Source organism: Crocodylus siamensis, chromosome 13 (assembly GCF_052110815.1).
Source record: "Crocodylus siamensis isolate JL-2025a chromosome 13, ASM5211081v1, whole genome shotgun sequence".
Lineage (NCBI taxonomy): Eukaryota > Metazoa > Chordata > Crocodylia > Crocodylidae > Crocodylus > Crocodylus siamensis.
Window position 1 is genome coordinate 934,546 of NC_143407.1, and position 22,261 is coordinate 956,806.

General features: G+C 59.8%; 1 long non-coding RNA gene across 2 annotated transcripts; it reads left to right on the top strand.

Annotated features, from left to right (window-relative positions):
* Positions 1-6,182: 6,182 nt before the first annotated feature.
* LOC149853629 (uncharacterized) lies at positions 6,183-11,703 on the top strand. Of its 2 annotated transcripts, none has more exons than XR_016438907.1 (2): positions 6,183-6,436; positions 7,660-11,703. It is a non-coding gene; the product is annotated as an uncharacterized LOC149853629 (long non-coding RNA). The 2 variants fall into 2 exon arrangements; XR_016438906.1 differs by having other exon boundaries at positions 6,183-6,404.
* The last annotated feature ends 10,558 nt before the right edge of the window (positions 11,704-22,261 follow it).

Sequence of the window (22,261 nt, forward strand, 5' to 3'; positions counted from 1 at the left end):
TGCTTAGATGTCTATTTTCACTGCAAGTGACCTTCCCGTTCCTGGGAGCCTGTGACAGTATTTCCCAATGCACTGTGAACTCCTCGACTCCCGTTTTTTTTTGGCTGCTGACTTAGTGAGTTACGGGGGATTTTTATTTTTCAATTGCAGTCTACTCTAAATCTTACAAAAGGAACTGGTCAGGGTATTTTCATACTGTAGAGTAACTTTATGAAGCCAATAGAGTATTTTGTACAAACAGAGTTTATTGTACTGTACTGTACTGAGCTGTGGCATTGTCGACGCCACGCTGCTGTATGTTCATGAATTCCATGTGTGTGTTTCAGTCGATAGTGATGATTTTGTGTTGCAATAAACTAACCACAAAGAACAGCAGGTGTGGTCCCTCTTCTTGGAGGTGGAAAGAGAAAAGCGACCAGCTGCTGCTGCTGCTGCTGCGTGTTCTTGCGCTCGGAGCGGCTGTCTCTACCTGGCAGGGGGCTGCTTCCTGGTGACTGGGAAGTATTAACACTCTTCTGGGGCATCTCAGGCTGGGGAGGAGGTGCGGGATGGGAGGCTCTCCCAGGGCAGACAGACCTTGTCCATGTGTCTTGGGCCAGACCTAGAGAGACCCATACAAAGGGGGAGTGGAGAGCGGGTTTCTTGGGCTCTTTCAGCCCCTGATGCCTAGCAAGCCTCCCTGGGTAACCTGGACTAGCACACGGCACACTGAATTGTCTGCTTCGTTCCTCCCAGCTCCTGCCCTTCGGCGCGGTGCAACGGCTGCCTCGCTGCGAAGAGTCGTGGGGCGCCGGGCCGCTCCGGGCTGCACTCAGACAAGGATGTGACTTTGTGTAACGCGCTATCGGGAGTGGGCACCTTGTCCATGTTTCGTAATCTTGCACAGTGATCGCCGTGGAGCCAGGCCTTTGCTTCCAAAAAGGTGGTGCCTGCGTCAGTGTTTGCAGCAAGATAAGGGCCGTGGAACTACCCTGCTGTCCCTACTGCAAGGTCGGGGCTGCTTTTGCTCTCACTCATAGCCTGTGGTTTGACTTTCTCCTCAGGGGCAGAACGAGCAGGGCAGGTGGCCATTGCCTGTTCTTTACTGGCGGTGAGGACAAAGCCCAGGATCCTTGCAGCCTGGGTGGAGAGGAGAGGAGAGGAGAGGACAGGCACTTGGCTTCCTTTACCTGGACATTTGAACAGCAGGGTGCTGCCCTGCTGGGTGTGCCTTCTTTGACTTCCTTGATTGATAAGGCTGCTTCATCCCAGCCAGGGTTTCCGCCCTGCCTGCCATCAGGTGCTTTCCCCCAGGAATCGCACCAAATGCCTGGGGGGGCCCAACCAGCCCTGGGGCCCATGCAGGCCTGCAATCCTGCTGCAGTCAATAGGGTGCTCAGGCTTGGCTGCTTCGGGGCATAAAATCCTCCTAGCTGAAAGTGGGGGAATACGGGAGGCATGTACCCGCCTGCAGGGCTATCACCAGGTGACTCAGCTGTGGAGGATGCATCATCACTGGGCCCATAACGGCAGTCCGCTGCCTTTGCCCCAGAAGCGTGCACACCCACTGGAGACGGGGGCCAGCTAGAAGGCTGACTGTGCCACCAGGAAGGAGAAAGCCGCCTTGCTGTAGGCTGCAGAGCTGGGCTGAAGCCAGCTTCCCTCCTCAGACCTGAAAAGGTGAAAGGAGCTCTGCTCCTCTTGTACGCAGACCCCCTGTGAGCGAGGTTATGTGCAGGTCTCTCCCCGGCTGGGTGCTATAAAGAGAGTTTGTGTAAACGAAGAGCCGCACATGTAGCTCTGCCTGGGGCCAGGGTTGGACACCCAGCAGCCTTGTACTGGCCCAGGTAATCTTTAATACCACCTCTCCTGCTATTACTCAGCAGCCTTGGGGTTTGGAACGAGATGCCCCAAAACGTGTTCCTCCCCAAAACGTGTCCCTCCCCGAGGCAGAAGGAAGCGCACGTCTCTCGAGCGGGTGGAGAGCGAGCAGGGCTGTTGCACTGCTCCCGCGTCGGTGCTGGTGGGGCTCGCTGCCTGTATGCGATGGGGACTGGCACCCTGCAGTGGGGCTGCGATGCGGTGACATTGCTGTGCTTTGGCCTTAACAGGCAGTGACTCTTTAACTATATTAAGCTGGAAGAACTGCTGAGGCTATCGATACCTCTGCACAGGGTTGGGGAAGGCCCTCACCCCCCCGTTACTCTCTTAAGGACACTTCCAGGAACGGGGGTGAATAGTTGACAAGGTTGTGCAAGTCTTCGCGAGCCTCATTCAGCGTGACGCTCTGCCACTGGAGCCCCGGCAGGTCTTTCGCGGCAAAGGCATTACCGGCTTCCTCCGACTGTCCTGCTCGCTGTGTCTGCCTGCGCTCCCTTCCTCCGCGGGGAATTGCTCAGGAGTGATCAAGGAAATAGTTGGAAAGCAATTCCTTGGAAACCGTTTTCCCAAATGTTTTCCCAGGCTGGCGGCCAAAAGGCCTTTTCAATGGTGCTGGGCAGGGCAGGCCGAGGTGTGCACACGGACAGGGCGTTGCCGCTCCCCGGGAAGGGACTGCTGGCAGCTATTCCGTCCATTGTGCTCCAAGTCAGCCCAGAGGTAACAAATGCAGCGCTGGCCTTGTCATTCTGCTGTGCCAAGCTGACCGCGCAGAGTGGGCGCTGGAGCGGGCGTAGACGGTCGAGCTGCCTAGAGTATTTGTACCTGCAAGTTAAGGCGCTACCCATCGTTCCCAGCCAGCGTCATGAGAGAGCCTTTAAAAGGGGTCGTGCAATATTAGCCAGCACCTCCATCTGATTCATGAGAGAAACCCCAAGATTTCAAACAGGAGTCTACAGCGCCAAAAATTCTGCTCTGCTGTGGTCTTCTCTTCCCAATTCAGAAGAATTGCTCTAGTATTTTTTTGACCAGTCAGAAAACAGGTGAAAGCAAAGAGCTAAGAGCACTTTGGAAACTGCCAGCTCTCAGCAAGGACTGCCTCGAGCCTAACGAGGTTAAGAGCCACGGCACTACACTGAACACGATCTTAACCCGCGGGCAGTGCCTGTCGCAGTGGTAGGGTCACAGCTGGGACAAGCTGCTGTCCCCTCCTGCCAGGACGCAGAGCGAGGTTGGCCTTGTCATGTGATTCAAGGGCCTTTTCTCGAGCATCAGAGCCACCCTCTGTAGTTGCAAGAAAGCCCCAGCTATATTAAGCAACGGGCCGGAGAGGCTCAGCAAGGAGAGGAGGGGCTGAGAGGTAAGCAAGCTGCCAGGATTATGACGGGGCCGCGGGCTGAGAGAGAGCAGTGCTTTCCTGCCTCGGAAAGTACGTGCTGCGAGGGGTGATGCGCATCGACTCGCTGGTGCAGCTGAGTCACGCTGAGCTGGCAAGCATTTCATCTAAACGAGCTGAAGTTTCCCCTCCACAGTGAGCAGTCGAGGCTGTCTGTGGTTATACAAGGTAAAGGAAGGAGGCGTCTGGCACCACAGAGCCGGCATCCTGCCTCTCCTAGTGAGTCACGCCGCAGGCCCAGTCCACCAGTTGTGTTCCCAGGGGCGTCTCGGTATTGCTCGAGAGGTGGCAGTAACAGGTCGTGCATGTGACGGCGTGGTCCCGTTGCCTCCATCATTTCCGCATTGCTTTCTAGCGCGATGACTATGAGGCGGGTGCAAGTCCTGCCACCCCTTGCCCTTGCTGGTAGCTGACCCTGGCTGTGGTATGCAGCAGTTAAAGTGCCTGGAGGTAAGGCTGCCTTCCTTCCTGTTGTCCCCGCGTAGACGAGGGAGATAGCGGCTCTGCCTGCTTCAGGGTGAGCTCAGGCTGCAGCCTAACGTGGCCACATGTCTCTCCCTCAGCAGCCTGCGTGGGAGCAGGGTTCCCGCGAGCGCCTGCCTGCGAAGCCCTGCTGCAGGCCAGGAGCCGGCAAGGTCAGGGTCGGGGTGGGCGCCCTCCTATTCTCCGGCAAGAAACACTCAGGAGTCAAGTGGGGGGGCCGCAGGCTGGGCCGGCTCGTACCTTGGGGGGGACAAGCACCTTGCCTGACGTGGTCTACAACTCGCGCAGCGCCCCATCACTGGAAGCGCTCATCCCTGCTTAATCAGTGGGGGCCTGCGGGCCAGAGCGGTCCCAGGTCTCACAGAGGGTCTGCACCGGGGCATGGCACTGAGCCCGGGCGGTAGCCACTCGGTGTCACGCTGGGGGCAGTGCTCAGCTGCAGGTGTGTGCCCATTATCACGGTGCTGCCACACAAATGACTCGAGCCTGTGTGTCCTCAGCCTCCTGCTCCCGCACACGACCCTGCCCTGAGCAGCCTGCGCGGCGGGGGTGCTGAGTCCCGCCTGCCACGTCCCAGGCGGGCTGGAGGGGTGCTGCGCGTCTGCCCACAGCTCAGGCATGAGCCCGGCCCCTTGGAGCCGTGGTCAAGCGGGCTAATCCTTCCGTAATGCGCTGCAATCCCCCGGCCCCAGAGCTCCTTCATGTGATGTGCATGAGGAGGGGATCGGGGCTCCCCCGCTGCCCCTGGCTCCCGCTCCCCCGTGCAGGGGCGTGGGTTCAGGCTTCCCAGGGGATTTGAGCTGTGCTGCGTCTGCATCTTTTGCCGAATAGTTCGGGCCGCTCTTCTGCAAACGGGCCTTTCTGGTCCCGGTCGCCTCTGCAGAGATGCAAGAGCTGGTTACAGTGATGAGACACATCCATGCCCGAAGCAACAAAGGGCCGGAGCTGCTCACCCAGAGCGCAGCCACTTGGCAGCAGTGGGTCTCGGGGCCACTTGGAGCAGGCAGCGGCCGGGAGAGCAAAGCCCCGGCCCCCGCGGCTCGGTTCTGGAGTCAGCAGAGCAGCCCGTGCGTCGTCCCTGAGCCACCTGCGCATTGGCAGGGGCACGTGTTTGGGCGGCAGAGGCGTGCGGGGGAGCCTGGGTGCGGAAAGCCCTACTAGGGACCCGCTGTCTGTCTGTCTGTCTGGGCCAACAGCTGCAGTGAAAACTCTTACACTAAGAGGGTGGGGCTGCCCCATGCATGCTTGCAAGGGTCTGAGGGGGCTTTGAGGGGCTCCTCTGCCTCTCCACCCCTGCCAGATCAGGTTGTGAGGGCCTCATGGCTTCACAGGTCCAATGTGCTCTGTTCCCAGCAGCCTCCGGCGCCAAGCTTGTGACGAAGGGATTTGAAATCAAACACCACCAGGCATGGGTCCGGGGCTGGGAGGGAAGCATTTTTACCCAAAGAACCTTGTTTGCATTTGAAACACTGCAGGTAGCCAGAAATCTGCCAGCTCGTGCCCGGCCTGGGTGCCCCTTGCCTGCAGGGAAGGAGGCAGACCCCCCCAGGGCTACCAGGCGTCTCCCGCACGCTGCCGGGGAGCGCGGGGATGTGATACCCCCGGCACTGCACAGCCCGGTCCCGGTCAGCCCCCCGTGTCCTGTGCATTGAAACCTTTAGCTGAACTGAAGTCTTTGAGCTCGGTGCACGGGCTGGCAAAGGGCGGAGGCCGGCCGGACCCTGGCCCAGAGCAGCGTTTCAGCCGGGCTGAGATCATCTGTGGCTCCTCCACTGCCGACGGGAGAAGGGACCTGGCAGGCAGCAAAGGCGCCTGTCGGGGTCGGAGCTGGGCGGGGAGAGGCAATCTTCTCCCTTCATGTATTAGTGCCGGGTGTCACGAAGGACAGCTAATCAATTGCTACAAGACGGTCATCAGTTATTCTCGCTGCACGTTATATGCTGTTAATGAGAGCCCTCCGCTGGTGTCACGGGCCCATTAAGGGCCGGAGATGAATGGTACCGGCTTGCTGCGGTGCCGTAGATGGGAAAAGCAGCACCTGTTGCTCCGCGCCCGCGTGGCCGCGCGGCTCTGGCCCCTGCCACCTGCACCTGGTAGCTGTCCTGCGGCTTGGCCGTGACCCGTTGCTCTGGCTGCGGGGCTTTGCCGGCCCTATTTGCTCCCTGGGCACGTCTCAACCAGGGAGCACGGGGGCAGGTGACCGTGCCCCTGAGCCAGCAGTGCTAGCACAGCCTCGTTTGTGAGCCGTAGCTGCAGCACCCATCTCCTCTGCCCTCCAGCCCCGGGAGACACGCGGCAAGTGCTACCGCCTCTCCCCGCTGGATGCGGGCAGGTGGAGAGATGCTCCTGGCAGGTCCATCTAGCCACGCAGGAGGGTCCCTCGCCTGGGACCCTCCCCTGCCATTAGGTGCTGAGAAGCAGCTTTCTCACCACGATTTTCTGCTGCTTGATGTGAATTTAATTATTACCATTCATCTTGGGAGGAGGGGCTGTGCGCGTGACGGCAGAGCCGACTGCCAGGCTTTATAGCTGGAGCAGCCCGTCCCTGCCAGAAGTCAGAGCAGGGGAAAGCCTCTGTGCCCCGGTGCCGCGGGGGCCGGGGGCCCTGCCCCTGCGGGAGCTGGTCTCACGCTCGGGCACGCCTGGGCAAGCGCAGCCTGGCTGGCAGGTAGGGGATCTGCAGCAGGACCTCCGTGCAAGGTGGGCGGCGGGGACTACTGGGCAGGTCCTGACCCAGGGTTGGGGATAGCCTCCAAGGGAACCCAAGAGACTTGGTCGAGCCCCAAATTCCCTGAGCGGGCACAGCTCCCCTCAAGGCCCGTTGGTCCCCATCTCAGCTGAGCAGCCCCCTTTGCATTGTACCTGTTGGGCATGCTGCCCAAATCATTTGGAAAGATGATGAATTGGAGGCTGCTCTTCCGGTGACGGGGGACGGGATACCCCAACAGACAGGGACACCCTGAATGCAAGGGGCTGGTCCCGTCCGCGCTCGGGGAGAACACACTTCCTCCGCGCCATGTGCCCCTTGCCTTTCCAGGAGCGAGGGAAGAGGCGGGTGACCCAGAATTGATGAACGCGCGTAGGATACGAGTCCAGACCCCGTGCCGCGCAGACCTGGGTTGTGTGGGCGCGGCGGCTGAGGCTACCGCAGTGTCCGGGGGTGCTGGTACCCTCACACTCCCCTTGGACAACAAATGCAATGTTGGGGCCAAGCCTGAGACTGGCTGTGAGCGTGTCTGGCCCCAGGAGCGGCCTGGTTTCCAGCTGTGCCGTCTGACGAGGCCTGGCAAATCCAGCAGCTGGGCCCCCTCTAGCGGCAAGCGGGCCCGGCTTCGTCTCGAGTCTCCTGCCCCGTGTCTAGTCCCAGGCTCAAGTTCTCGCCAGACTCCTGTAGGGACCGTTCATCTCCTCCGTGGCCCCGTGGCCTCCCCGTGCATGCAGGCGACAGTCCCGGGGGCCAGGCGAGACCGGGTCCCTGCCCGGGGACTGCAGCCGCGGCTGGTGACGGCCACGCGCGGCGGCCCGGGATGCCTTCGCTGCTCCGGGGCTGCGGCCTGATGCGGGGTCCGCTCCCCGGCGTCCCCCCGGCTCCGGGAGAGCCCAGCTCGGCCCAGCCCCTCGGCCCCCGCCGCGCCACCTCCTGAGAGCTGGGGAGTAATGCACAAGGGAAAAACGAACACTTAACTAAATCAAAACAGTCTGATCCCGATCATAATTAACAAAGTATTAATTAATGACTTACCCACAGAAAAGAAAGTTAATTACTTTCTACAGAAAATAAGGTGGGGGGGAGAGAGAAAATGCAACATGTGTTTAAAATTTAATTACAGGCCAGGTGTCATGCATGAGAATGAGCCTGTTTCTTCTGATTTAATTGTTTGCAATTACAGATCAGTGTCTCATTTTCCTCTCCTCCCTGTCAGGCAATTAGCCACATCCCTCCTCCAGCCGCGCTGGCTCCGCGCACTCATTCACCCGCCTCGCTTTTGGCTGCTGCTGAAGCCTGGCACGGCGCGGCTGATGAGGATCTCGCTGCTGAGCAGGTGAAGGGGAAAGCTGCCAGCTCTCCCCAGACCCTCTGCTTGGCAAGCGCTCCTGCCGCTGCCTTCCTCTGCACAGGGCTTTGCGGCGGTGCCCGACCCAGCCGGCTGAGCCGGAGCCTCCAAGCAAAGCTGGCGGTGAGTGGGGGCACCCTTGGGCCTGGGCACGGGCATCCCGCAGCCTGGAGGAGCAGGCAGCAGGCTTTCCAACGTGCTGGGCCCTTTGCCTTCCCCTCCGCTTGCTGATTTGGGGGCGAATCACTGGTCTCCAGGGGAGGCACCGCCACGAGGAGCGCATTCCACCAGACCCTACGAGCACGTCGGCACAGACAGACCCGCTGTGCCAGGCGGGCGGCCACCCGTGGGCTGAGCAGCTTGGACTTGAGCCTGCACCGTGACGCGATGGCAGCGCCGGCGCGCGCCGGGGAGCGGCGCCGAGAGGCGCGCGCCGTCCAAGCTGGAGCACTCGGAGGCAGGGGGGTGTCTGCGAGCCAAAGGACGGGGCTGGCTGCCTAATCCGCGGGCACCCCCAGCGCCCAGCCGCTCCTCCCTCTGCTCTCCAAGGGCTGCTTCTAGCTCTGGGAGGGCGGAAGCACGTGGGCAGGAGGTGCCGCGAGGCCTGAGCGAGGGGGCCTGACCCTGCCACGCAGTGACCTTTGCAGGAATTGGTACTGAGGGCGCCCCATGGATGACATTCCCAGCTCGCGCACTGAGTCCAGCGCAGCGGCTGCCACCACCCACAGCCGTGTCCAGGCCTAGGGGACAGGTGCCCACCCGTGATTAAGCACCATTAGCCACGGTCCCCTTCGCCGGCAGCCCCAGCCCCGGAGCGAAGGATGTCTGCTCCTGCCCATCTGCAAAGGGGAGTTCATAGATTTCATAGATTTCATAGACATCAGGGCTGGAAGGGACCTCGGGAGACCATCGAGTCCAGCCCCCTGCCCAAAGGGTGCAGGAACAAAGCTGCGGTGGTCCGGCCCAGGTCCTCCGAGGCACTATCTGCCCTCTCAGACGCAACCCCCCCAAACGTTGCACTTCAGGGTCTCGCATTTCCTGGTGACTTCCCAAGGACCTGCCTGACATCAGCCGGACAGCTTCTGGGCAGCCGGCGTCCTGAGCAGCTCTCACGGCCCGCCCTGCTCCCTCACGTCTCAATGAACGAGTCGCTCCGGTTCTCCCTGTGCTAATACCACTTCCAGTGCTTCGCTGACCCCTCTAATGCTCCTCCGGCTTTGATGTTTGCCGGCGGAGCCCGTCGACAATGAAATGCTAAAGCCAGCCCAGCTTTGAACTGCGACGAGCCGCGTGGAAGTGGAATCGATCCTGCCGCCGGACGACTCCATAATGAAGAGCCGAGTCCTGCGCAGCCGAGTGTCGCTCCTCTGATGTCTTCATCGCCTTTATGGGCTGGGAGGGAGTCGATTTACTCCGCTTTCAAGGAAGGCCGCTGCAAATGGGCTGCCTGCTGATTGTTTCCTTCCCACCAGCATCTGCAGCGGTAGGCCCTTGATCTGCCCCCCGCCGCAGGGACAAGGACGTGCGTCTTGCCCTCCGCGCAGCTGCCACCCTGGCCTCCCTGCCTGGCAGCCTCTGGCTGCTGAGCTAGGAAAGCAGAAGTGGGCAAAGCAGCCACAATACAGCGCGTGAGCCCTGCCCACTACCTGGCACAGGCCAGGCCAACCTCCCCCCGGGCTTTCTCGGGGTCTCGTGGGGGTGGGCTGCAGCTGTGTCGGAGCTGGGCGCTGCCCCGGCTGGCCCCACGGGCACCTGAGCGAGCGACGCTGCAAGCAGCTCGGCCACGTCACAGCCACGTAGACAGACCCTCAGGGAAAAGAGATGCAGGAGGCCTGGGGTGCACAGCCGAGGGCTACACATGCCACTCGCTCTTGAAGGAAGGGCTTTTGGGGGCTGGTTTGAGGGTTTTGCTTCCTCCACATCTGTAAGCCAGGCCCCATTTGGGTGTCTCCGGAGAGGAGCCATGAGCCCCTAGCCCCCTTTGGGGCTCCCCACCATAGGGCCCCAGGGATACGTGCTGCCACAGCCCCGTCTCACTTCCCCCTCTCCCCTCGCAGCGCCTCTTGGTGCTCCGGTCACGGAAATCATACGTGACTCACAAGACAGAGCGAGCCCCGGGGCCGCGCTCGCTCCCCTGGCACGTCCAGAGTCCAGCAGGAGCACCTGTGGGACCGGTGGCGGTGGCTGCGAGTGCTGGCCCAGAAGGGAAGACGTGGAGTCGTGGCCTGACGGGAAGCAAGCAGAGAGCTTGCGTAAGTGGAGGAGGCAGAGGAAACGGGCGGTGCACTGAGCTGTCTTGGGCAACAGCGGTGCTGGGGACGAGGCAGCCGGCTGGGCCGGAGTTTGCACTCGGTTGTTCTCCGAGTCATTTCAGCGCTCGCTGGAAAGCAGCCCGGGGCTGAGACGCGACCCTGAGGCCCGGATGGGCTCAGCCAGGCAGCAGTCACTTCTCTCTCGGGTCCGGCCCTGGAGACACGAACCGCTGGGGCTTCGACTCCGTTTATACGGAAGGAAAAGGAGGGACTTCTGGCCAGTGCGAAGGGCTGGGGGGAGCAGCCTCGTCACTCGTGAGCCCACCAGGCTCCTCCTGGCTTATTAATCATCCGAGCAGATTTACTCACCCTTCAAGCATCTGCTCTCAACAGACAGCCGGAGCCTCGCTGCCTGCTCGCCCCTTGGCCAGCCCCGAACGGCCCCCGGCGGCCTGTTCGATGCCCGCTCCCTTCATCGTGCCCAGCCCAGCGCCCACCTTCTCTCGGCAGCTGGTGACAAGAGACAGGCAGCGTTTGGTGGCATCGTCATATTTCTTGTCTCCGTTGCTAGAGGGAAATGACTGCCCTGCCCTGCGGGGGAACAGCATCTGTCCAAGCCTTGGAAGGTCATTGTCTTCTTGGGAAGAGTTATTAGCAGATGGGCAGGGGAGATCTTCTGGCTTTGGCATATTAAATCCCCCAAGACGGAGCAAAGCGCGTGCTGGCTCAACTACTCAGAGACCTTTCTCATCTCTGGCTGGGCTTGCTGACTCCTGGGGAGGAGAAGCCGTGCCATTCAAAACCTAATTAGGAGCCTTAATCAGGCATAACAATTAGTTCAGTCTGGGTTGATCTGGTGGAAATTCAGGGGGAATTCTCCCGCCCCCCCCCCACACAGAGGCCTCAGTATCACCCAGGTCCTGCTCGGAGGTGCCTCGGTTTCTGTGCCCCGGGGGATGAATGGGTCCATGCATCCAGCCCCTCCACCCTCGCTACAGTCCAAACCTCTGCAGGTCACTGACTGCATGTGGCCGTTTCCCGTGGTCCTACACGTGGCTGCCTGAGGTCCTGGCTCCTCCGCACCCGCGCACGGCCGTGCCGGGGCTCGCGGCTCAGGGCCAGCTCTCCCAGCTGGCGCCAGATCCGCGCTGTCCGGAGTCCGGCAGCAGCGCAGACCCCAGAGCCCAGCGGGTGCTGGCAGAGGGGTCCAGCCGTGCACCGGCTCCCCCGGGATCACGCCTCTCCAGCTCTCGTTAGGCCGTGCCCAGCAAGGGGAGAGACCCCAGGGCCCGGCCTCCTTGGCTGTCCTTGTGGCGGAGCCAGGGCCATGAGCACGAGAGAGGCCACTGCACTGCGGGAGATGCTCATCGTCGCTCCCCTGTGCCGCGGCCTGGTGCCCGGGGGTGGCGAGGGCTGTGCTGGAGCCAGGGGACGATCCAAGGGTCCCCTCCAGTGTGTCCCTATCAGCTTTTGGCCTCTTCAGCTGAGGAGCCGCGGCGGGTCCGGGGGGGCTCCCGGGGGCAGACGCTGAGGTGAGCGACGGCCCCCGCGAGCAGCTCCGTGCTGATTTATTGGAGCACTTACCCGTGCGGCGCCGACATTAATAAGGTCAAGAAAGAAAAATGGATTTCTGAGATCATATAAAAGACTTGCAAGCAAATTTATGGATGTGGCTCAGCTGAATTTTCATTAACGTTTGATTAATGTCTAAATAACGAACAACATGTTAGGACTGACCGGGATCCTCCCCAAAGAGACAGCGGCTCAGCCAGCCGCGGCCACGGGAACGAAGATCTATTGACGTGGTGTCTGGCGGCACGCGGGGCGTCCCCCCGCGTCGGGGCGGGCCGCAGCACGGGGTCCCTTCGCGAGCAGCTGGCCCGCAGCCTCGCCAGACTGGGCTGGCGATGCCCACTTTGCTGCGAGCCAGGCCCCACGCAGGCAGCTCCAGGGTGGTGGGGGGCACCGCGAGAAAATGCATCTTGGACGGCGAAGCTGGTGGCTGAGGAGCTGCAGGGGAGATCTCCCCGTGTGCTGTGATTTGCAAGGCTCTGCTGACCGCTGGGCCTTTCCCCCCGGCTGTCAGAGATCTCCCCCTTTGCCATGGCTCACTGCCAGGGGAACGGCCGCTGGGTTTTGTCCCCCATCCTGGCAGGCTGCTGCCCGCATCTGGGTGCGCGGCGTCCCGCGTGACGACTGCGCGGCCCACGGCACACGCTGCCCGGCTCTTCCTGCAGCTTCCCGGCTCCTGCGGCCGCCTTGCGGGGAGGGGGAGACGCAGGGAGTGTTTAACTGCGTGGGGTTGGGGTGGGCTGTGCGGGCCCCAAGTCGTGCTGGCTGTGATCTCGGCACCAGCGTGGGGGCAGGGGGACCCTGTGCTTAAGCAATGGGGCAGCAAAAGGGACCAGACAGCACAGGGGTGGCTGTTAAAAGTCAGGCCCTGCCAGCTTCAAACTGGTCCACAGCCTGCATCAGGGCCACGCACCGTGACTTGGATTAACCCTGCAAGGGAGGAGAGCGTGGACCCTGTTTACAGATGGGGAAACTGAGGCACAGAGGCACGATGCAGCAGCGTGTCAGCCGCAGTGCTGTAAAATGCTTGCAGGAGCCTTGATGCGCCCTCTTGGAGAGAGAGATCAGAGGGGTGGGGGGGCTTCCCCTACGGCCACTGCTCTTCCTTCTCATTTCACTCCACTCTCTTAACGTCCCTTCCATGAGCCCGCCGGTAATTAGGCAGAGAATAATCCCTCCGACGATTTATGCCCAGAGACGTGGTGCCACTCATCTCACGTGCGCCACGTTCATCTCTGACCATCCTTTGCCCGCTGCTCATCTTCCCAGTGGCCATGTCTGCAGCACAGGGATTGCAGGGTGTTTGGACAGGGCCCACAGCATGCCACAGGTGCTGCGACAGTTTAATTGATAATGGTAATTGCTCACGATAGCGGTCCTTCATCGCACCGTCAGCCAGGCGTGGTGTGTGTGCACGTGGGGGGTCATCAGTGTCCGTGGCTGCAGTGGCCTCTCCCAGGGAAGTCGGGGGCAGGCAGGCGGGTTCGGGATCATGTGCCGCCCCTCAGCAAAGCCCTGCCCCACTGGACTGATTGCTCCCGGCTTCTCTAGGGTGCTGCAGGTTGGGCCTCTCCCCGGGCAGCGGGCCAGCACCGGGCCTGTGCGCCCTTCCGACCCTCTTGCAAGGACCGAACTGGGCGTTAAGAGGAGCCTGGTGAGTTCATGCCCCTTCTGTCCCCCTTCGCTCCAGGCTTCAGCCCAGTGGGGAAGAGTGCAGGAATAGCTTTTCCTCATCCCCTCTCTCTGCAGAGAAGCACTTGAAAGGTCGGGGGCATAAAAGGGTTGGAAAGAAGAGGACTGCGCAGTGGGAGGCCTGCCTGGGATGGAGAGCCTTGCAGGCTCTGCGCCTGAGCAAGCTGCCTTCCTACACTGCCCAGCTCCCGTGCAAGGAGCACATGGAGGAGTAGGAAAAAACCAGGCTGCTGAAGCAGCACCAGCTCCATGCCAAGCCGTCACGTGCCAGGCGCAATTACAGCACATCAAGCCCTCCAAAGAGCTTCCTGCCCGAACACACGCAGGTCTGCAGCTGCACAGCACAGCCTTTGAGCGCCGGGTCCTGGCCACGCTGGGCACGGGATCAAAGGGACCCATTGAAAATGGCTATAAAATACTTAGAGACTTCTCTTACTGGGTTCCTCCAGCGCACAGGGAACGTGGTGCAGGAAGCACAATAAATGCAGCGGTTTGCGCACAGACGCCCCTGGGCACCGAGTCTGAGCTTCAAGCTCCCTGGGCAGACCTGTGCCTCGAGCTGGCTTCCAGCCACTCAACTGCTAGGCACAAAGTGGCTGTGTTTCCCGTGGCCCTCGGGGGCCTTGCTGGTGGCTCAGGGGTTGCAGGTTCAGAGTGGAGCTGGGCCCAGAAGAGCAGGAGCCAGCTCAGCCCCGTCACCCGTCTCTGATGGCTTGCAGAGGAAAATGAGCTGGCACGTGGAAGGCCTGTGGTACCCCTGTCTGCCAGGAAACGCTAGCCCAAGAGGTGAGCGTGCCCTGCTGCGTGCAGCAGCCCGACGTCACCCGTGTCTCGTTAACACGTCGGACCTCCGTGGCTTTGCACGGACCAGAAGCAGCAGCTTCTGCCTGAGAAGTGGGCATCCTCGCGGCATTAGTCAACGGAGGGGAACCAAGATGGGCTGTGTTTGTTTGCTGGCTTCCCCCCTAGGGATAAAAGGTAAAAACCACAACCGGTTTTCGTCAAAGCACATCGGCTTGTTAGGGCCTTTCAGCAGAGGCAATAATTGTGTTCAAATGACTGGTGCTGAGCAAAACCTATTCACATCTCATTGTGCCTTAGCTTTTGAAAGCAGGTCTTTTTGTAATGTTAAATTTGCGCGTATTTAAATTGTGTGCTGCACTGGACACTGAGCTGCAGTGAATACCTCCTAATGGAATTATAAATTGTATATAGATATCAGGGCTGCGGTGATTGTTCACTGATACAATGCTGTGTCAAAAAGAATAAGTTCCCCCATTAGTTAAGACCATAGTTTTGTCCTGTCCCAGAAATGAGATCTTATTAGGTTTGACTTTAAGTATTTAATGAATAGCAGACAAGACAGAACAAACCTAATTATAAAATGCACTCGTGTTAATAACTGCCTTTCGGGCTGTGTGGGGAGCTAATACGCTCCAAATAAAAGGCAAAGAAAGCCATTATCTTGAAATGTCTGGTTCTTACTTAGCCAAAGCACCATGAAATTATTATGGTTAATTACAGGCTCTCACCCTCCAATAATTATTTATAATCATCTGTGAATACACATCACAGGCTCCAGGACAGGGCAGTTAATGCTGTCACAGGCAGTTGTAGCCACTTTCCTCTGCTGGACACTTATTTTCCTCCAAAACTTCCTTTCTGGCTGATGTTGTAAAAGGTCTCTGCTTGGCAAGGAAAATCATTAGCACCTTTCAATTCTGTCCCCAAGGACTTGAAGGCAATAAATGACTTAAGGATCCACCCCGCCCAGCCCTGGGACTCGGTGTGGGCAGCTCGTGCTGGTGTCACCCCTGGGCTCGTGAATCAGGTCCCTGGGCGAGCTGTGTACCGCCGAGAGCCGCAGGAAGGTACCAGAGCAGCTGTATCCCGGTGTGAACTCGGAGCACAGCCAGCCTCCCAGTTCCGCTGGGCAAGGAGGCGCTGCACAACCACTTGCAGGGCGGTTTTTTGCCGTTCAGTGCACACTAGGAGATAGACCTTCACCTGCTACGGGCCAGGAGACCGGCAGGGCTGGCGCAGAGGATTGTGTGGTTGGTACAGCTGTGCTGGGATCGTTTTCCAGAGCCGTTTGCATTCTTCCCCTGCACTTTCTGAGTCTTGTATTTTCTAGCAGAGTTCCTTTCCACTTGTCATTGAGCTAATTGAAGCCACCTTGACCTTGCATATCAGTTAAACTGATACCCTTCTCACGCTTTCTTTGAGGAAAGTCAATCGGCCCTTTCCCTCCCGCCCTGGCGAGACGGTTCGACTCTTCACTTTCATTGCACGGCTGGTCACCGACTTGTTACCGTTTCTAAAGGCTGCACTTCCTCAGGGGAAGACTTTTAAAAAGAAGTAGGTATTTGTCTAAGGTTATTATTACATGGCAAAGCGCTGAGGTTATCTAATCTGATTATTATTGCTGGCTGAGAAATCACAAGCAGTCTTCCTGGAAAAACAAACAGGTTTTCTTTCAAATTCCCTCCCTACCCCTCTAGCTCAAATTTTATTATTTTTCAATGAAAATCTGAAAATGAAAATTTTTCAGTTTTTTATATTCCTTCCCTTTTTCCTTTTTTTAACACCTGAAAAGGGAGAAAATTGAAGAGAAAGTGGAAATAAAAACCAACCCCAGAGACATCTGTAGATTTTTTCCTAATGATGCTTTTTTCTCTCCAATTTTATAATTATTTTTAAGAATCTTTTTTTGGAAAAGGGCCATTTTCATGGATAAACATTGCAAGGATAATTTCTGAGCACCCCTCATTGCACCCCAGAGCCAACACTGTGAAGAGCAGGAGGAGGGATTTTGCAGTCAAGGCAGAACCTCTTAACCCTGCGATTAGCACCTGCCTTTTCCTCCCAGGGTCTGTTCTTGTTGAGATGCTCACCCCAGGCTTATGAAATGTTAAGCTCCCTTTTTTCCCATGCACCCCTGGCAAGATCCATCCCACTGTTGTTCTCCAGGCGGACGCAGTCGGGCCGGGATTTGCACTCCAGTTGCAGCGGTTGAAATTCTCCCTTTAGATGTTCCCGGTAGTGGCTGAGGAGAGCGGAAAACAAGAGCAGCCAGATGGGAAAGAAGCGGATAGCCCCGGTGCGTGCGGGCGGCTCCTTTGTGCTCAGTGCAGCGCATCAGAGCAGGGGGCTGTATAGCAAACTCATACGCACGGTTTAACCAAAGGACGTGGGCCTTGCTTCCCTCTCTCACTCTGTGAGTCTTGCTAGACAGAGCGAATGGAAACCAGGAGTTTTGCAGCCCAGCTCCATTCCCATCTCGCCCTCGCTTGGTCTTTCTTGTTCTTGCATTTGATTTCCCCTTTGTTTCCCCCTCTCCGGGGTCCTCTCGCAGTTTGGCTGGCAGGAGGTTGGGATGAAAGAATAGCTCGTTGCAGTGCGGAGAAAAGTTAAGGAGACATCAGCTCCTCTGTTTCCTTATCTGAACTCGCCAGCCAAGTCCTTCGCGCGGGGAGTCACAAGAGGGCACTGTGAGGTTGGAGCAGAGCGCTGGAGAGCGGTTCCCAGGGCTGCCACGGAAATATGCTGCTTCACGGGGTGAAGAAACACTTTCCCTCATTTCTAGGCCATGCCAGACGGGGGGAACGCATCGAGCCCCATGTATTCAGGGCCGGGGCGTGTTTGGTTGTCCAGGGAATCGCTGCTCGTGCTGCACCGTCGGGGAGCTACGAACCACCAGCTCTTGGACGAGCTGCCAAGCTGGTATTATAAGAATGGGAGATTTGTGTGTCTGAAACGTGCCGCGTCCAGTCCCCCGGTTAATCTGCCCTTGCAGGCAGCGGCCAGCTTCTCTCTACCTGCAGGAGTCAGAGCGCTGGCACAGAAGCGCGAGGGAGGTAAGCCTGGCAAAGGCAAGCTGTGCACGAGGCTGCCAATCTGCTCACCGACACCAGGCACACGCAATCACCTGGCCAAGACCGACAACTATCCCACTGCCAAGCGACAGCGATCAAGACGCCAGCGCTGCAAGAGGCTGGCCGAAGCCACCTGCCCTTGTGCCCCACAGCGTCAGCCCCGGGGTCAGCTGCGTGCCCCGGGCCACCGACTGAACAGGCGCCACGTGTCTCGGGGCCCGTCACCCGGAAGGCGGTCGGCTCCTTGCAGAAGTGCGCTCGTGTCCCGCACTGCGAATGCTCGCTCCTGACATCACCGGCGATCCAAGCGGCATCGCGCATCACACCTGCTTCTGGTGTCAGGAGGCGCACGGGGGTGATCCGCACCGGGTACGTGTGGAGTAGAGCATGGAGCGATGCAGGGGCGCAACCCTCTTTTCAAGGCATAACACGAATCACTCAACTGGCTCTCCGGTCATCTCCCTGTCCCCTGCACAGACCCCCTACCCATAGCCATCACTGTCTTTGTTCCACCTTTGCCCATGTCAGCCCCTGGCTCATTTCAGCCAGTGGTTTCGTAGCGAGCAAATTAATTGCTGGAGGATGCTCCTGTTTTAACCAGTAAACCAGCACTAGGCAAATGAGTTGCAGACGGCAGTGATGGCTGCATTCATGAGGCAGGGATGGGAAGAGCTCCCCGGTGCACCAGGCTGGTGGCAGCATCTCTCAGGCATGAGCTAAGGGCATGGCACGCAGGGCATAGCCTCCCAAGCTTTCCTGCGCGCCCCATGGCTGGCAGGACTGACGACGTAAATGATGGTCCCTTCACAGTTTGCCCATCACCTCTGCAAATTAAAGCAGTGAGGAGCTTGGAAGCACCTGCTGCTTCCCGGCTGGATCTGAGTGCCCAGCTTCCAGCGTCTGGGGCACAGGGGGTTAACTCATTTCCAGGATTTATGACCTCCGGTGCCTCCTGTGTTTGCAATCCCTTCTCCTATTAATCAATAACCCATTATCATAACTCTTTGGAAATGATTTATAGATTTTATCTTCTCTTTCCATCTTGGAAACAGTAGCTTTTCTGCATCAGAGCTCGCTATCAAACCTGTGGGCTATGAAGATGAATAGAGATAGCGTGTGTGTCCAGCGCAGAGGGGAAGGGATGATAAGATTGCCTTTCAGGGCAATGAAGTCATTTCTGGCCTCTAGCATCACTGCGTAGCACAAAGCTGAAGCCTGCTATAAATTTTGGCTCCTGCCTTCATGCACAGGGCAGCAGCAGCCATGTACATTATTTGGGCTGAGATAGCTCTGGGGCGATAGCTGATCACACTGAATGCTCTTTACACGGGCTCTGCAATGGGCACTGCAAGCGCTTTGGGGAGTGAAGCATTACCACCAGCTGGCTGTCAGGGCCCTGCCTGGGGCCGGGTGAGCTGGAGGAAGCCATCCGGAGCAGGGAGGCTTGCAGTTGCTTTCCCACCACCTGTTGCTCTGCAAACCCATGCTGCTGGGGGCACGGCTGTGCTGCCCTGCGAGAGCGTGCTGCCCACAGAGGGTCTCCGTCTCAGTCTTGTGGCTGCTCTGGGTCATTCATAAAAGCGCCATCGGTCCCCTTCCTCCCCCTGCACACAGGGGGACCGGGTTGGCTTTTTTGCTGGGAAGGTGCTTTGGGGCCCTGAGCAGAGAGCAGCAGTAGCTGGTATTCCTGCTGCTCCATCTCGCACCCTCCCCTTGGGGGTGGAGGAGAGGGGGTCCCCAGCACCCTGCTGAAGGATGGAGGGGAGAAGATAACTCAGCCTGGAGCTGCCTTTGAGCTGGCTGGCCAGCAACAAAACCACAGCACGCCCCAGCATGGCGGTGGGATGCACCGCAGAGCTCGGCGACATCCCTCCTCCCTGGATCCCTCCCTCTCTCTCGGTCTTTCTTAGGTCCAGAAAGTCCTGGCCTGAGGGATCTCCCCCGCAACAGTGGTCATGCCAGAACCCCCCAGGGAGAGTCTGGGTCTTTGCAAACTCCTGTTTCTCAGTGCCGAATCGTGTCATCAGAGACATTGTCACATCTGAGCCAGGCTGGAAATCACTACACGGCTCCCCCTTGCCCGCGAAGGGCACGATGCTTCCCCTGGTCCGGTGCCTCTGCTGTGCCGGCCAGCCGCCACGGCTCTCTCCGCCACCGGCTGGCCTGAAGCTGACCGCAGCTCAGCAGAGCCCGCGGCTTCCAGAAAGGCCCCTGCGCCACGTCAGGAAACAGCCGCGAGCTGTCTGAGAGCACGCCGTGCGCACCTGCCGTGGGGCTCGCCAGAAGAGCAGGGCCTGGCGCGCGAGGCAGGGGACGGGAGATCGGGCAGGGACACGCGGCTCAGACACTAGCGGGGGGAGTGTTCCCATGACCCGCGTGCCCTGCTCGGTGCTCTCTGCACGTTTCCTGCGAGAGATGAGCAGCACGGCCCTCCTTCCCGGAGGCGTATGCTAATGCTGCCGCTTCATGTCAGGAGGCCTTGCTCGCCCATTAAAGCCAGAAGAGCGGCGTGCTCGACCGCTCGCAGCTGTAGGGGTATCATCCCGCTCCCTGCGGAGCCCCTCCGCGTCTCTCTACAAGCACGTCACCCCCTCACTCTCCTGGACGGGGCTTGCAGCGGATGAAATGGAGAGGCGGCGAAGTTCAGCTGCAGTATCAGACCCCGGGCCCGGAGCACCGAGCTCTGTCTGGCCGCGCAGAGGCTCCCAGGGGCGAGAAAGCGGCCCGCTGGTCTCCGGGCGGATCTGGCAAAGGCCGGGGAACAGGCTGTATGGGGACGGATCCGCTGAATCGAGGAACAGCCGGTTTTTGCAGCGGGTCGCGGTGCCCCGCTAGGGCTGCCCCTCTGCTCTCGTGCCCGGGTGCCACGTGTGCCGCGGAGGACCGCGGGTGGGGTCTGGGAGTCCTGGCGACACACGCACGCTGGGTGCTCTCAGCGCCACACGACGATGGAAGTGAAGGCTCGGACCAAACCCCGGTGGCTGGAGCTGAAAGACGTTGCCGGACCTGCGTATGCCCGGCAGGGTGCGGGCGGGCGGGCGGGCGGAGGTAGCGGGGTAGATCACAGGTCATGCGGATCCTGTCGGCTCACCCCCAGCCAACCCCTTCCCAGTCACAGGGCAGGCGTTTTCCAGCCGCGCCGAGACTTCCCGGTGCCAAGCGAAGCGGGGGGAGCAGGGGCCGGGTGGGGCAGCCGGCGGGGCCCGAGGGCCTGGCAGCTCGGCTGGGGGGTCCCGGGCTGCTTGGGGAGCTGTTGTAAATGGAGAGGTATGTCCCTTACTCACGAAGCATCTGGCCCGCTGGCTTAACCCCTTGTTCAGGGGAAAGGGCTGCACGCGTTACCCTCGTGAGACACGGACGCGCGTGTTGGCCACGTGCTCGCCGAAGGTGGCGATGCCGCGGCCGCGGCACGAGCTGGGCGAGCGAGCTGCCAGCGCAGCAGGGCCCGTCTGCGGGGGCCGGCGTGCGCGCCAGCCCCGGGTGGGATCCGGGGGGCCGCGGCTGGCGCCGGGGGAGGCGTCCCGCCTGGGAGCGAGCCAAGCCTCACGGAGGGGAGAGGCAGCACCGACGAGCTGCTCAGAGGCGGGCGTCGTGGCTCCGTGGTCGAGGGCTTGCCTCGGAGCGGGGCCAGCTCCCTTGGCCGGGCTGGCGGGGCCGCAGCCCGCGCTGGGTGGAGCGCGGGGCGTGCGCCGGCTCAGCCTCAGGGACTTTGGCAGGGCCGAGGCGGAGAGGAGTTGTCTGGCCTGGAAAGGGCACGGGCAGCAGGGGCGCTGGGCTTCGCTCTGTGCACATTTATTGCCGAAGCACCGTCCGCGCTGGAGCTGCGCACGGCCTCCATCGGGCACCGGCGCTCCCCCCACGGGGGACGCCTCGGGCCCCGGGCCGGGATTGCGAGGGACCGGCACCTGTGCCGCGCAGGCCCCGACGTAGGGCAGTGTTTTTGGACAAGCTGCCGGAGCGCTTTGGAAACCCTCGCCCTGGCTTGGGAAACTCTGAAACAAGCCCGAGCCCGTGGCCAGCACGGCTAGCCAGGGAGCCCGGAGGCCCGGACATGAGGCTTCTGCGAAGTACCAGGATAACGGCGGGTCAGGACGCATCCGGGATGGAGAGAGGCCACAAAAGCTGGGGGAGTTCTGGAAGCGGTTCCTGCCCTCAGCCCGCGGTCCCCGTCTGGGACACGGAGGGAGCCGCGTTCATGCTCCTGTCTCCGTACGGCTGCCTCGCTGGGGCGGCCGCTTTGCTGACACTTTCAGGGCAGCGTCTGGCCTGCACGTCATGGCTTCGCTGCACGTGGTCTCTGCAAGCTTCATGTGCAAGCAGCGGAGGGCACGCGTTACCAGAGCAAAATTATGCAACTAAGTAGGGTGTTAACAAGTTGATTTAAAATTCATAAATGTGGGGAGGAAAAGATAAGAGGGCCGAGAATGGCAAGCTCAAATGGCTTGAATATTGAACTGTTTGATGAGGAATCAGTGATGTAGGGAAGGAGATAAGGAGCGGGATTACAGGCAGTTCGTATTTAGACTCAGTTTGAAAGGGCGCCAGATATCGCTTGGCTCAGGCTCTCTGCCATTGTCAAGCCTAGGTACTTCTTTCATTAGCGCCACACTCCCTGACTTTAATTACCCCGGCCCTGGCAGGGTCGGGGCAGACCTGTTTCTAATTTCCAGCGATGGAGCTTGGGCCAAAACAACCAGGCTTCCTCCTGTTTTAATTGCACTCCTGCCACATGAGACTGCATCGTGGGACTACGGGACTCCACCTGCTTGGATCCAGCTCCAGACCTTGAGATGGCAGCCTGTCATCCCCGCCCCGAGCACAGACCCGGGCAGCAGCAAACCAAGGTTGTGTCGCACAGCCCCAGCGCAGATTTAACCCCTCGCCTCTCCTGGCACAGCAGGGAGCTCCCCCTCTGCCCAGAGGGGGAAAGCAAGGCCCAGGGAGGTGAAGGGACTTGACAAGGGTCATAGTAGGAGTCTGTGGCAAGTCCAGGTCCCCCCGCCCCAGCTGCGTGCCTCGCTTGCAGTCTCTGGTCTCCAGCAACGAACTCCTGCCCTATTTGAAATGGGGCGTTTCGGC